At 46.0% G+C, this 16,537-nt stretch overlaps 1 protein-coding gene and 1 long non-coding RNA gene across 15 annotated transcripts in view; one reads left to right on the top strand and one right to left on the bottom strand.

The window, feature by feature from the left end:
- The window catches only part of LOC144719637 (uncharacterized), a 52,808-nt gene extending 39,163 nt beyond the window's left edge, over positions 1-13,645 (bottom strand). The window contains exon 1 of the long non-coding RNA XR_013585642.1: positions 167-13,645. This is a non-coding gene — a long non-coding RNA (uncharacterized LOC144719637). The remainder of the gene's footprint in view (positions 1-166) is intronic.
- Positions 8,720-16,537, top strand: part of LOC144719635 (V-set and immunoglobulin domain-containing protein 1-like) — a 45,184-nt gene continuing 37,366 nt past the window's right edge. For 2 of the 14 annotated variants that reach the window (XR_013585640.1, XR_013585635.1), the window contains exon 1: positions 8,723-9,549. The gene's annotated coding sequence lies outside the window, so the exon portion shown is untranslated. Of the gene's footprint in view, positions 9,550-11,441; positions 11,544-16,537 lie in introns of those variants that run through there. The other 12 variants (XR_013585636.1, XM_078595762.1, XM_078595759.1 and 9 more) reach the window with 8 other exon arrangements.

Genomic DNA, 16,537 nt, shown 5'->3' on the forward strand with positions numbered 1-16,537 from the left:
AGTAGAGTATCTAGGCTGTGTACCTAGGCTGTGTACCTAGGCTGTGACAGTATCAGGACTGTTGGAGTGTTGTGTTGTAATAAAGAAGTTACCTCTACAAGTGTCTCCGGAACCCGTTACATTTGGTGTCAGAAGTGGGGTTGGAGACAAGAGGTGAGCCACGTACCTTCAGTCGTGACGGCGATGTTGAAGAGCAAGCGGCGACGGGGCAGCCAACTCGGGCCGACAACGACGCCGCACCGCCGGCTGAGCAGTCGTCCACCACACCTGCCGATCCTCCTCCAGCGTCGGGAGCAGCAATGGAGGAAACGCTGCTTCGCCTCACCGAGCTGCTCCACGCCACCGTCTCCATCCTGGACGACATGCGTCGCTCACAGGCGGAGGCAGGAGGGAGAGAGGCGGCGCAGCGGCCGCGCCATTCCGCCAGTTCCCACACAAAGATGGCAGCCGTTCCCGCCGCAATGACCGCTGGGAGCGACGTCACTTCCGGGCCCAGCGTGGGCCTACCCGACGACGCCGCATCATCAGCGCTGCGTCCCTCACCGCCGGGTGACAGCTGTTTGCAACCTAGCAACGCCGCGTCATTAGCGCTGCGACCTTCACTGCCGGACGACAGCTGGCTTCAACCTAGCATAGCGCGTCATCAGCGCTGCGACCGGACAGTGAGGGCGCCATTCTTACTGTAACCAACGCCGGGGCCGGAACATGGACCGACACGCTGGTCGCCGCCTTTGCTGCTCTGGCCAAAGGTTGGAGGTCGGGAGACCAGGCCCCTGACACTTCGTACATTTTACGCGCTCCGGATTAATGATTTTTTTGTTGATATTTTCTTCGTTGTCGTCGGGGAGTCGTGACTGTTGTTGGGTAAACTGTGTGGAGCTTCGCTCGTGAGTGTTGTCAATGTGTGTGCGAAACTTTGCTTGTGATTGTTAACAATGTATGGTTTATATTGAGCTTTGTTCGTGATTGTTAATGTATAGCTTGTGCTGTCATTGTTAACGATGTATATACTGTATGGGGCATTTATCTTGAGATGGTGACATGCTGCCAAGGATTGTAATTGTCATGCTGGCTCTCAAATATCTTGGGGTGCAGATCCTGACCAGGATGTCCCAGCGGGTGTTGCGTGTCTAACACGAGAGTTGTGGTCCCGTCATGCTATGGCTGACGGCTTGACCTGACAGCCCAGAGATAGAGACACTCCGTGGCATGTCTAGCCTAGTGGGCTGTGTGCTCACATGGCTCGGAGAGGGTGGTCCCGTCATGGAATCGCTGACGGCTTGACCTGACGGCCCGGAGGTTGAGACCCTCCGTGGTACGTCTGGAGCAGTAGGCTCGCCCTGACGGCCCGGAGATTGAAACACTCCGAGGCGCGTTGAAACAGTGGGCTGGAGATTCGTGGTGTTCAGGTGTAGTTGTCCCGTTACGTTGGGACTGTATCCCTCAGTTGTTAGGGTGCATGTTGTGCAGGGAGTGAACAATGGGTCGTCTCAGAACGGTCGGTACAGCTATATGCTGCGATGCGAGTCTTGGAGAGAGGTTGGGTCTCAGATCGGTCGGTACAGCTATATGCTGCGATGCGAGTCTTGGAGAGAGGTTAGGTCTCAGGTCGGTCAGTACAGCTATATGCTGCGATGCGAGTCTTGGAGAGAGGTTGGGTCTCAGATTGGTCGGTACAGCTATATGCTGTGATGCGAGTCTTGGAGAGAGGTTGGGTCTCAGATCGGTCGGTACAGCTATATGCTGCGATGCGAGTCTTGGAGAGAGATTGGGTTTCAGCTCGGTCGGTACAGCTATATGCTGCGATGCGAGTCTTGGAGAGAGATTGGGTCTCAGATCGGTCGATACAGCTATATGCTGCGATGCGAGTCTTGGAGAGAGACTGGGTTGAAGCCCCCCGATATGGCCGACGTGCGCAGTTTTAGGATGGAGACGCCACGTTGGAAAGGCGGGGGGTGCAAACGGTTGACATGTAATGTCGGTGGTGGTCCTCATTGAGGGCTGCTGGGACGCAAGCACGGGATGCCTTGGAGATGCGGTTCGCGCGTGCGGCCACCATTTATGGACAGGAACAGCAGATTTATTTTGGTTGTGTCATGTAAATTTTATATATATATTTAAAAATTTAGATACTGGAGCAGCCCTGAAGTGCGACTTCTTTGCCCAGTACATGGGTCGGCCCTGAAGTACGACTTCTCGACCTGGGACGTAGACAGACGTCCGGATAAGTGCGTCTAGAGGGATGCTCGACATGTTGGTCTTCGCCTTCTCTCCACCTGACGGATGGGAGGCTGGCAGGGTGGTGTGGATCCCTGCCATCCATGCGGTGATTGTGTGATTTCGGATCGATTACCGGTGTTGGTTGTGCATCCAACGCGTCGGAATCTGTATATTTGTTGTTGTTAATTCCCCGTTTTCTATGCGGATCCCGAGGAGGGCTAGGTGTGCCGCGGGTCGTTTGTTCACGTGTCATTGCTTCACCTTTTTGTTGATTGATGCTTGTATATAGTTTAGAGTTGTACAGGTTGGTTATGGTATTTATGGTTGCTTTCTTGTTCTCTTTTCTTTTCCTGTTGAGGCTCGCGTATTTTTTTTTTCTCTCTCTCCCTTTCGTTAATTTAAACTTTCTAATTATTGACAGCCGGGACGGCTGGATGCTACGTAGAGGGGGGTAATGTAGTGACATAAGAAGGGAGGGGCTGCTGGAGGTGCTGGGTTCCCAGGGGGTCCAGACGCTTAAGCCTCTGGGCGCCAGGCGTTGGGTTCCTAGGGGGTCCAGACGCTTAAGCCTCTGGGCGCCGCCAACGTGGGGGGGGGCTGTGTGTGCTCTGTGGGATGTCTGGTGGCGCACACGGCCCCACCCCTCATTGGACCAGGCATAAAAGGAGAGCTCCCTGGACGATCGGGGCCCAGTTGTAACTCAAGACCCACGACCAGCCATCTGAAGACCCTGGGATGTTGTGAGAGCGAGTGGTGGGACTCTGGAACTCCCGACTCTACGACCTTGTGAGGGCGAGTTCCAGAGCGTAGCCAGAGTAGAGTATATAGGCTGTGTACCTAGGCTGTGTACCTAGGCTGTAACAGAGTATCAGGACTGTTGGAGTGTTGTGTTGTAATACAGAAGTTACCTCTACAAGTGTCTCCGGAACCCGTTACACTAATATAGAGTCAGTAAATACTACTATATAGTCATCAGATACTACCATAGAGTCAGTAGCTACTACTATAGAGTCAGTAGATACTACTGTAGTCAGTAGATACTACTGTAAAATCAATAGATTACTACTACAGAGTCAGTAGTTAGTACTGTAGAGTCAGCAAATACTACTGTAGAGTCAGTATATACTACTATAGTCAGTAGTTACTACTGTAGAGTCGATAGATACTACTATAGAGTCAGTAGCTACTACTATAGAGTCGGTAGATACTACTACAGAGTTAGTAGATACTATTGTGTTTCAGTAGATACTAATATAGAGTCAGTAGATGCTACTGCAGAGTAAGTATATACTACTGTAGAGTCAGTAGATACTACTTTGGAGTCCGTAGTACTAATATAGAGTCACTAGATACTACTGTAGAGTCAGTAGAAACTACTGTAGAGTCAGTAGATACTACTGTAAACAAGTTATTACTTTAGTCAGTAGATACTACTGTAGAGTCAATAGATACTGCTTTAGAGTCAGTGGATACTACTATAGAGTCAGTAGATACTACAATAGACTCAGTAGCTACTACTATAGAGTCAGTAGATACTACTATAGAATCAGTAGATACTACTGTAATGACAACTTGACACACCTCTCTTGAGATGGCACTTTATTGAAGACACGTTCACTTTACATCAGGTGGAGATCCCACTGCAACAGCCTAGAGTCTCCCACACATCTCCCTCATATCTCAACATGAGTCCAGGCCCCCCTTCTCGATCATTCTCGACTCTACTGTCCTCTTCCATCACCTGACCACGCTTCCTTTTCGAACATACCCCTATCCACTAGTCCCTTCGCACTCACAACTGATACCCCTGTCTTTTATCTCCCGTGGCCACTAGTGCATTCATACTGTAGGATGACCTCCCTGTCATTACCTCCCATGACCACTAGGACCATCATACTGCATGCAGGCTCTATTATCATTCCACTACTATAGACGCAGTAGATACTACGATAGAAACAATAGTTACTACGTTAGAGTCAGTAGATACGACTATAGTCAGTAGATACTACTGTTGAGTCAGTAGATACTACTATAGAGTCAGTAGATACTACGATAGTCAATAGATCATATTATAGATTCAGGATATACTTCTGTAGTCACTCGATACTACTGTAGATTCAGTAGATACTACTGTAGAATCAGTCGTTTCTACTGTATAGCCAGTAGATACTAATGCAGAGTCAGTAGTTAGTACTGTAGTCATTAGTTACGAATGTATAGTCAGTATATATTACTGTAGACTCGGCAGGTTACTACTGCAGAGTCAGTAGAAACTATTATAGTCAGTAGATGTTACTATAGAGTCAGTAGATACTATAGAGTCAATAGATACTACTTTAGAGTCGCTAGATACTACTGTAGAGTCAGCCAATATTACTGATTCTATTGCATTTAGGGTGTGTAGGTATATATGCCTACTAAATAAAATTGGGTGGGGGGGGGGGTAAAACAAATTTTGAGGGGGGTTGACAATTTCTGTAAACCTGTTGGATCAACTTTTTACTCCCACGTTCCATAACTTTTTTATTCAGGCCTTCTGAAAGGCTCTTATAATTTTGTTTATGGACAAATGGTATGCCGGGCTTTTTTGATAGCTGAATATTATGGTATGTATATGTTATGTTTTTTTAAGAGAAGAAAAGTTTTTAAGTATTTTTGGCCCGGGAAAGCTGGGTACTTCCTTATAGTACATATATTACTCTGATTACATTTGTAATGTCCGCACACAGATCGGCCCATGAGGCATTGGCGCGGGGACTGCTGCCCTATGGCCAGTCCGGGCCTGGTTGATGTTTCTTCTGATGCCTGTCTTAATATCTCTCCATGGGCTTTCTCCCCCACCTTATCTCGCCTCATCTATTCATTCACAATCTTCTCTCTGTCTCTCTGTCCCTCCTTCTCCCCTCTGGCACGTGTCATAATGGGTACTGCAATATCTGACCGTGTCCGTCCAGATCTCGCCGAGCTGCGTTGGCTTCAGGTTTCCGAACGAATACATTATAAGATCACACTCATTACACAGAAAGTGCTTGCCACGAATTAACCAAAATAACTTACTGATATCGTCAAGGAAACATATAAACTTATTTACCCATAACGGAGGTTTTTTTTGTTAGATCGTATAAATATAAATGAGTCGTTATACCCGCCACCAGCCAACACAGCCAATGTGGGAGGTTTGGCAAGTAAATAAAATATTCCAATTAGTTACTAGTTCAGCACAATGGTGTGTTGGAGAGTAAACCCACAACATTTACGTGCAGCATATCCACTCTCGGAAGTTTATTATCTGCAAGTTTATTTCCCCGACGTTTATTACCTAGAAGTTTATAAGCCGAATAAAGTCCATTGAGTTATAAAGATATTTTTCAAGGGCAACTCGCAGACAGGCGACCTCAGCAGCAAAGCATTTCGATCACCATTTATAAGTATTGCTGGAGTTAAGAACTTCTCCACATTGAGTCAAAAGCGTCCCTGAGGACCAAGCCACAGCAGCATTTTCTATCGAGATTGAAAACTAATTTATTTATAACTGCTTTTTGTGTTTAGTTTGTTGTCCTTCCCCCGCACGTCATATTAGCACATTTGGCTACATATGGTGCAATAGAAGTTCAACATATATACATATGTAATGTGAGCGTAAACGGGGTTCGCTGTTGGGCTCTGGCCCAATCACACGGCCTGGGGTATTGGGGGGGCGGAGCCCAGTATGGGGGGCGTGTGAGAGGGGCCGCCGTTCACCTCGGGTCCAATTGGAAGCGAGGTGAATGGAGGTGGAGCCAGCAGGGCAGTATGGGAAGGCCCGATCTGACGATCCGGAAGGGGAGGAGTCAGGGTCACGTGGTAAATAGGATATAGGTGGGAGCCCGCTAGGGTTCCGGGTCAGTTGTTGGAGTCAAGAAGCGGGACCACGTTGGGTGGCCGCCGCACCATCAGCCACGTGGCTGATGGGGCTTCGGCACACCGTCGGCCAGCGGTGTGCGGAGTGGGAGAGCGGAAGAGCTGACGGAGGAGCGTGCACAAGACGCGCGCGAGGAGACGCTGGTCTGCAGTCAGGACCAGCGGAGAAAAAAACTAAATAAAAGACCAACGGAGACCAGCAGTGCCTGACGAAGTCTTTTATTACACATACACAGAGACCCACAGACTCATTTGAACACTCAATCTCACATAGATACACGTAAACTCACACAGAGACCCACAGACTCACTACAGAGACCCATAGACTCACGCAGATACCCACATACTCAAACAGAGACGCATAGACTCATAGAGACCCACAGACTCAGAGACCGATAAACTCACACAGAGACTCACAGACTCACGGAGAGACCCACATACTCAAATAGAGACACATAGACTCGTAGAGACCCACAGACTCGACGACCCATAAACTCACACAGAGACCTACAAACGACACCATTGAACCTCCCTTGCCAGTATCAAAATATAGGAATAGGTTTTAGCATTTCTGGCAATAAAACAGGTGTTAAGATGTAAAAACACCAAACTTAAACCTTTTGCAAGTGTAATGTGAGGATATATCCGGCTCACTGACGTATCACAACTCGTCATGATGATTGGCTCTGCCGGTCCTGGTTTACAGCCAATGGGGGGAAGCCTAGGGTCATGGCCCTGACGTAATGGAAAGGTGATAGCTGTAAGGATTGGTTCTGCTGGCTTTGGCCACAGCCAATGGGGAGATGAGTCAGGGGCGTGGTCCCGGGAGCTGACGAGGGAGCCTGGAAGATTCTGTTTTATTTCCAGAAAGGATAAAACCTACACTGATAGACCTACAGACTAACAATGAGATCCATCGACTCACACAGAGACCTGCATACTCAAAAAGAGAGCCATAGACTCACAGCACCTCACGTGGATTGGTATGTAATGGAATGCCTAGTCACGTTCAGATTAGATCAGATATGGGGAGTATAAGCCATTCACCCATAAGCACCAACCTATATATATGCATTTAGTTGTATACTGTCATATATTTTCATATCATATGGATTTACATTCGTGTTATATTTGTATTACACTTATATATTCATTGTATTTATGTATAGATACATGTTTTTTTCGACATTAATCCCCATATCAAGCAGCTGAAACTGATGTCTTCGCTGTCGTTCCTCAAAACATCCAGAGATTCAAAGGTACTACAAAACACAGTTAAACTAACACTTAACGTTAAGTATCTTAAAGCTAATTAAATGCTACATATTGTGTTATTGTGAAAAGAGAGAATATAGTATAATAGGAATGAACTAATTAGCATTTGTAGATCAGTACTTGTACTTACACTTACAAATAACTAACACTATATTTACGGATTATTGGAATATATTCGACACAATACACAACAATCGACTGACAATTTATTTAAGTTAACGAACACCAACCAAATTAATACGTTTGCTAGGACTACTCGTGAGGACTCTCTATCATCTGGTAGGCAACGCTGGTGCCACTAGATCATATGCAAAGGTATGGGTATGGAAACATAAATTAAAGAGGTGAGCAACTGCTAGAATTCGGTTCAAAAGATGACATACCTACATATAATACTGAGTTCAAACAAAAGGAGTGCATAAAATTGACATGAAGGGTATCGGATGTAAAACATACGAATACGACAGATCTGGTAATGACCAAAAATGCTGGAAAACATCAGTTCCAATTTACAGAACATTCCAAGGAGCCGATGTCTCTTCGGCCAACAGCTTGGTACGATACAACCTACGACTAAAACTAAAACGTGCATCGAAAACCGAATATGAGAAGAGGAACATAGAGGCACTCGAGAACGATGAGACAAGAAGGAGGTATGAAAAGGGAATATCGAGTGGAATCAGGGGGGTAAAAATATAACACCTGAGCATAGACAGCAAGGTATTAGCACTGAAGACCCGGCCACCAACACCAGTAACGATTATCGGAACAACCGGTACCTGGGCCTCCCCTAGGTAGACTAAGCTTCAAATTAGTTCCCGTGTGGTCTGTCTGAAACATCGCCACTGGGGAGACAAAGGAGGACGGCCGTGGCACTGGCAACACCGCCCCCTTGTGTGTCATGCCGCCCTTCATATGGCGTTGCTACTCACTAACAGCACTTGCCCCAACAGCCTACTAAGACTATACAGGGGATCTTTGTCTTGTCAAAAACCAGAACATGTTTGTTCCTCATGCAAATGGTTCATTGCAGAAGGTGTTCGTGTGTGGCTAGTTTTAGGCCAATACTAGAAACGCATGCGGAATCCCACGTGCATTCCGTGAGATATTTTAAAAGTTAGATTGCCTTCCCAATTCTTAAAAGCAGTTTGCACAACAATGATTTCAAACAGGTTTTTTGGGTCCAATAACCTGTTTGTGCACGTTCCATGAATACGGGTCAATGGCCAGAACGTCACCATTTACACGTTTTTTTTCCTTTTAAGGACACATGCAAGCACAAACATCCCCAGTATAGCCAGCCTACGGTGGTGTTACTGACACGGAACTTAAATCTTGACTTAAAGCTTTCGTGACTGCAGGAATTCATATTCTTTGGTCTTTCGGTAAAGTCACGTAGATAGAAAATAACAAACAATAGCAAAAAACTACGACGTTTCGATCACAACACAAGCGTTCTTCCTGATGACGAATGCTTGTATTGCGATCGAAACGTCGTAGTTTTTTGCTATTGTTTGTTATTTTCTTTGAACCTGTCTATGTAACTTTACCGAAAGACCCAAAAAATATGACACGGAACTGGTTGAGTTGTTGTCGCTCTTTGTGTTTCTGCACTATTGGGAACACAGCGATACCATTAAAAATTCCAATTGGGAAGGGAGTGTGGACCAGATGAAGATTAGTCCACACACTTTGGACCTTCACCTGGCAGAACCAGGGTTACGGCTTCTCCTCGACGCCAAGGGATGCAGTGTCACAACACATCAGTGTGCGATCCTCCAACCCTCGTTGCAGCCTCCACAACAGCGCTGGACGATTCTAGGCCACGCACCGCCACCACCGCCAACATCACCACCACTACCGAAACTACCGTCACTGACAACGCCCAATGCATTTTTATCATTCATGACATTTTTTGGGTTACTTGCATACATTCAAACAGTGAGTACAGAGTTCATACACTGGAATTTCCAGATGCCACAAACAGGTGCTGCACTTTGTATTCGTGACGTTAGTCGATGCTGCAAAGGCGTCTGCCTCATTTCCACGTCACGAAACATTATACGCCATCGTTAAAGACTCGAAGCTGCGGTACCCAGAAAGGAGGAGAGATAGACGGGGAGCGAGAGAGAAGGAGCGACACGCGAAGACTATGTGAGTACAATGTCCGTATCCTCTGTCTGGTATTTCAACACGAATTAAGGGGTGGGGGAGATCCTCTAGCAAGCGGCTGATGGTCAGAGATCATGGATGGCTTTTGGACCACCCTGTAAAACATAGCCTATGTGTGGTTGCTTCTTGCGTCACCTTATAAAGCAATCCTATTTGTCCTGACTTATTGGGCTATACTGTAAATAAGAGCAAATGTCCGGACTTTTTGGGCCACCCTGTATAATAACCATTTGTGTCCTGACTTTTGGGCTACCCTGTATAATAACTCTATGTGCCCTGGTCTCTTGGGCCACCTTATAGAAAATGCTGTGTCCTGAATTGGGCAATACTGTATACTAATCCTGTGACCTGACTTCTTGGGCCACCCTGTATAATAAGCCCATATGTCCTGACTTTGTCGACCACACTGTACAATAACCCTACGTGTTCTGACTTTTTGGGCCACCCTGTACAATAACCCTGTTTCTTGACTTTTGGACCACCGTCTATAATAACCCTATGTGTTACGACTTTTTTGGCCACCATGTACAATCGCGCTCTGTGTCCTGACTTTTTGGGCCACCCTGTATAATTATAACCCTATGTGTCCTTGCTTCTTGGGTCACCTTATTAAACAATCCTATGTGTCCTGACTTTTGAGTCGTACTGTATAAGCCCATATATCCTGACTTTTTGGGACACCCTCTATGATAACCATGTGTCCTGACTTTTGGGCCACCCTGTACAATAACCCTATGTGTCCTGACTTTTTGGGCCACCCTGTATGATAACCCTGTGTCCTGACTTTTGGGCCACCTTGTACAATAACCCTATGTGTCTTACCTTTTTGGGCCACCTTATAAAACAATGCTATGTGTCCTGAATTTTATGCTATACTGTATAATAATCCTGTGTCATGACTTCTTGGTCCATCATGTACTATATAATAAACCTATGTGTTCTGACTTTTTGGGCCACGATCTACAATTGCCCTATGTGTCCTGACTTTATGGGCCACCCTGTACATTAACCCAACGTGTCCTGATTTTTTTAGCCACCCAGTATAATAACCCCACGCGCCTGCCTGTGTGGTGTATTTATCACCATCACTCAGCAGTTCTGTAAATAGGTCGACGTGGTCTTAACAACCCAAAACGGGTGGCTTGGAGAGGGTTGCTTTACAACGAGCACGTGGGCAGAGGTGGCATGCGCCAAGTGTTTCGTGTGTGTAGATGTGTGTCTGTGTGTGTGTATTTGTGTAGATGTGTGTAGATATGTGTGTGTGCTTCTGTGTGTACGTGTAGATGTGTGACTGGGGAGTGATAGTGTAGCAGCTAGCGTGCTCGTGTTCGATTCCCTTTCAAGGCCAACACTTGTGTGACGATTATCTAGACCGGTCCTGGACCTCCCCTAGGTCGACTCAGCCTCAAATGCGTACTTGATGCGATGTGTAAGCATCGCCACTAGGGAGTCAAACGTGGCCGGGCGTGGTGCTTGCCACCAACCACCTTGTGTGCCGTTCCGACCTGCTCGCTAAAAGCACTTGCCTCAACAGTCTGTGTGTGTCGATGTGTGTCGATGTGTGTCTTTGTGTAGATGTGTGTCTGTGTGTAGGTGTTTGTAGATTTGTGTATGTGTGTAGGTGTGTGTGTGTCCTTCGACTCTTCACGTGGCCTCAAAGTGCACCTGGCCTGGCACAGGCGCCGTGGTGACGTCACCGCCCCTTTGTGGCGAATGGCGGGTGTGTTGGTCTATATATGTGTGTCTGTGTGGGGAGCGGTAGCGCAGCGGTTTGCACGCTGGGCTACTGAACCTGGCGACCCGAGTTCGACTCCCGCTCACGGCCAACATCAGTGGCGATTATCTGAACCGATCCTGGGTTTTCCCTAGGTCAAGTTAGCCTCAAATGAGAAACATCGCCACTCGGGAGACAAAGGTGGACGGGCGTGGAGTTGGCCACACCACCCCCTCGTGTGCCACAGTGCTGGCCTTCAAAGGTGCTTCTCGCTAACCACACTTGCCCCAACAGTCTGTTAAGGGCTATACGGGCGTGGGGTGGCTTTGTCTGTGTAGCTGATGGTTGCTCACGTCACGAGAATCTCATCCGACCTGTCAAGGAACAGCTTCTGTCAAGTATCTGGTGGCTGAGGGCTCGGCATTGCGGAGAGCTTGGATCTTTCACTGCCAGCGCCAGCGTTGTTTTAACTCTGTACTGGTGCAGCGATATTATCTCTGGGGTTAAGCTCTCAGTTCCTATCTTGACTTAAAGCCTTCGTGACTGCAGAAATTCATATTCTTTGGGTCTTGTGGTAAAGTCGTCTTCCTGAAGACAGTTGCTTGTGTTGCGATCGAAACGTCGTGGTTTTTTTTATTACACGCTTTCTATTAACTCACTCTGTCTGTTGTTGTATCCTCAAATCTTGTAACTAAAGTTTTACTGACTTCCCAATGTGGTATCGACTGCAAACTTGGTAAACTTATGTCATACTATTTAAATATATATATATTTTTAAACAATCTTTTTATGATATGTTTCGGCTTGGGTCTAATTATTCACGTTCAACTCACGTTGGCTGTAAATCACCACAGCCCCTTACGTTATAGCAAGCTTGGGGGCCACTTCCTGGAGTCATGCAGTTCTGCCATTACTCGTACGGTACATTTCATAAAAGCCGTGTTTAAATTTTTTTAAAAAAAGTTCCTGCTTTAATGCTACCCCCGGCAGAATGCATAAAGGGGTAGCGGTCGTGGTTCATGGTGATTGGTGACCCGTCACTTACCGATTCTCTGGAGTCACTCGCTCACTCAGCGGCGGTCAGTCGCCTCCTTATCACTCTTCTCTCGCTATATACCACGGTTATTTTTCTCGATAATGTCAGCACACACTCAGTATAGACACAGAATAGACACACACACACTGTAGATACTCACGATAGACAGACAGTATAGACACACTCACTATAGACACACTATAGACACAAACTTATTATACATACACACTCACTATAGACAGCACAGACACACTCACTGTAGACACAATATAGACACACATTTACCATAGACATACACTCACTATAGACAACCACTCACTATAGACAACCACTCACTATCGACGCACAGTACAGACACACGCACTATATACACACTTATTATAGACGCACAGTATAGACACACACTCAGTATAGACACACAGTATATACACACAGTATATACACACAGTATATACACACAGTAAAGACATACACTATAGACACACACTACAGACACACAGTATAGACACTTACTATAGACATACAGCATAGACAGACACGATAGACACAATATAGACACAATGTAGACACACACTCACTATAGACAGTATACATACACGTAGTGTACAAAAAGTACAAACACACAGACAACACACGCACAATACACCCAAGAAAAGTACTGTATACTCACGTTTTGACAACAACAAAAAGACAAAGATCCCCGTGTAGCTTTTACAGACTGTTTGGGCAAGGGATGTTAGCGAGTAGCACCTACGAAGGCTAGAACGGTACACGAGGGAGTAGGTGGCCAGCACCACGCCCGGCCGCCTCTCTCTCTCCCCAGTGGCGAGTTTACACATCGCACCAGGTACTCATTTAAGACTGAGTCGACCAAGGGGAGGCCCAGGACCGGTTGAGATACTCGTCAATGATGTTGGTGGCCGTCAGCAGGAATCGAACTCGGGTCTCTGCTGGGATCGTAGCGCAGCGTAGTGCGCTAACTGCTGCACACAGGAGACCAAAACACACATCGGACACACAGGACAACACACCCACAGCACAGACACACGGAAGGTTTGACAGGTTGAATTGATTGGCTTTAAACATCGTTGCTTGCGTTCCTAGCAACAGGAAGAATACAAAAACAAACACCAGTGAGATGGCAGGTTACTGAATAGTGCCACAACATACAGGAATGTCTAGAGCTGTAAACACAGCGTTGTAATAATAATTCCGAATCACAGTACTTGCCAACATTAAGTGTTTTATGGGTCAGATCGCGTGAATGTAAATGTGTGGTACACCCACCTCCACCCGACACAGCCCATCAGTAAGGTTTGTGAAGTGAACAAAACGTGCCCTATTAGTGAGCACTTCAGCACCAGTGGATTCGCGTGGCAAGCCTGACTGATTGGCTGTCGGGTGGAGGAGGGTGTTACCTTTACACGATCAAAACAAAAACGTTATCACGGACCCAAATACTCACCCCACAATGACCCATAGATTCATTACACAGAGACCCATAGATTCATCACACAGACCCATAGACTCATCACACAAAGACCCATAGACTCACCACACAGAGACTCATAGACCCATCATACATAGAACCCATATACTCACCACACAAAGACCAATATACTAACCGCACAGTTACCCATAGACTCACCAAACAGAGAACCATAGACGCATCATACAGAGAGCTGTAGACTTACCAAACAGAGACCCATCGACTAATCACACAGAGACCCATAAACTCACCGCACCGAGACCCATCGACTCACCACACAGACATAAATAGACCCATCAGAGAGAGACACATACACTCACCATACAGAAACCCATATACTCACCAAACAGAGACCAATAGACTCACAACACATATACACATAGACTCGTCATACAGAGACAGATAGGCGCACCACACAGAGACCTATAGACTCATCACACAGATATCAGACATAGAAACATTGACTCGTCACACTACACCTATCACTATTACTACCCCTATCACTACCACTACCCCGACCACTTCCCCGATCACTACGCCTATAACTACCCCAATCACTACCCCTATCACTACCCCTATCACTTCCTCGATCATTACCCCTATCACTTTCCCTATCTCTTCCCCAACCATACCTTAACCAATCCGGTCTGTTCTCCTGTCACCGTAATTACACCATCACTTTTAATAACAGCAACCCACCACTCTTTATCTCAACCACTATTATGTTTCGTATAATTTTATAATCGCTGTTAAGCACCTTGGAAAAAGGTGCTGCTATTTAAATCTACATTAGATATGAAGATAAGAAACGGTTACTGGTTCCGACTTTCTACCCCGATGATCAATTTAAACCGCCAATCTTAGATTATATTATAAAATACTTATATTACATATAAACACTCTTACCAGGAGGTGCCTCTATCCGGCTATGTGATCGGCTACAACTGCTAATATCAAAGGTCAAATGGCTCGTGCATCCAGTAAGAAGAATCTATACTTTTGAAGTCGTAATAGCCAAAAGGGTCAATGGGTCGCTTTAATTGAGGTGGGTAGTATTAAGAACTTAAAATTAACTTCTGCCGCCATCTGGAACGCCCTTCCGATATTAGGAAGTCACTTATTGAAAACGAACTTGTTTAGAACTACCATTTGTGTTTAGTTTGTTGTCCTTCGCCCTCACCTCCATTTAGCGTGGTTGGCGACGTACGGTAGAAAAGAGGTTCCAATACGCATACATATATAGTGTCCTCCTTCTTCCTCGAGGCGTGTGTGCCTGTGGTGTGCGGTACACACACTCAGCCGGAGACGAGGTAGTTGCAGGTGGCGCCGTCTCTCTTTATTATCCGTTGACATCACTCCGGCCTCCGCTATTTCGACCACGCTGCCGTACAACCAGCCTTGACACGACTCTGCTCTCGTTGCACCGACGGCATCGACCGGGACAGCCAACTACTGTCCGGCAGCGACGAAGGCGGCGACGACGACAGCGACGATGAGACGAGTCCACTCCCAGAACCGGCAGCCCAGAGCTCTCGCTCTCCACTGCTTATATTCCCTTCGGCGTGGCTTGACTTTGCCATAATCGCACTTCCCTTCTCGAACCCACCAGAGCGTTCCAGGGGCCTCCTGATGAGGTCTAACTTTTCTCAGTCCTTCCGACCTGCCGGCACACCCGTGGATATGCTCAACGGCGTGTGCGCTAAGCATCCACTGCAGTTGCTGCTGCTGTACAGCAGTTAGTAGTGTCACTACACATACATGGGTGTAGCGAGTTATTTACGTGTGAAGAATTAAGGGGCCGTCCATAAATGATTTCACGCGCTTTTGGACGATTTTGACGTCGCAAAGCTCTGCCCCCCCCCCGCAAACCATATTTACGTTTTGAAAATAAAACATGCTTCAAATCGCTTTAAACTATCGTCATTGTAGTGCGTATTTTATGTGGCGCTGCACTTATGTTGTAGGAGAAAACACGTATTAAAAAGGAGGCGTTGGAAAGCTTAAATTTAGCATAAAATTCACTTGAAAATAGTCAACGTCTAACTAAAACTGCAGATGTTCAGAATATTAGATTGAAATTATCTTATAATTATAAAATATTAAAAGTAATTATAACAAAAATACTTGAAACGTTGTAGTGGAACGAAGCAAAATGGAGAATACAATTATAACAATCATATATTCATTCCACAGAATGAAAAGCCCTGGTAGAATCATTAGAATCAAAATGTTTAATAACAATCATTAAAAAGATGTTCAAAATGTATGCTTCTCCATTCTCCCATGGAGAAGCAAAATTCTTCTTCATGGAATAAATAAAAGGTGACCTAAGTAAATTTTTATAATCAAATAGTTAATAATGAAAATTAATCAAAATTAGTGTTGCTATAACAATTCTATATATATTTAAAGTTGCGCATTTTGATGTGACGTCACATTTTTCACCTCCCCCCCTCGTCACACATCGTCACAAATGTCTGCTCCCCCCCTCCTAGGTGCGTGACGTCATTCATGGACGGCCCCTAAACAAATTACATTGAGTCGAATACATTTGTTAATTTTACCGACGGTAAATTATGAATATTTATGTTTGATGACTTTGTTGAATTTTCGTCGTTGTTGCTGCTACGAATGGCTAGGCGATTTTAACACCCTCGCCTGGTATGCAGAAGGGTCGTGGGTTCAATCCCGACCCTGACGATGCCTACTGCTGTATATTTGGAGTTAGCGT

Source organism: Lampetra planeri, chromosome 6, assembly GCF_965212315.1.
Source record: "Lampetra planeri chromosome 6, kcLamPlan1.2.h2, whole genome shotgun sequence".
Classification (NCBI taxonomy): domain Eukaryota; kingdom Metazoa; phylum Chordata; class Hyperoartia; order Petromyzontiformes; family Petromyzontidae; genus Lampetra; species Lampetra planeri.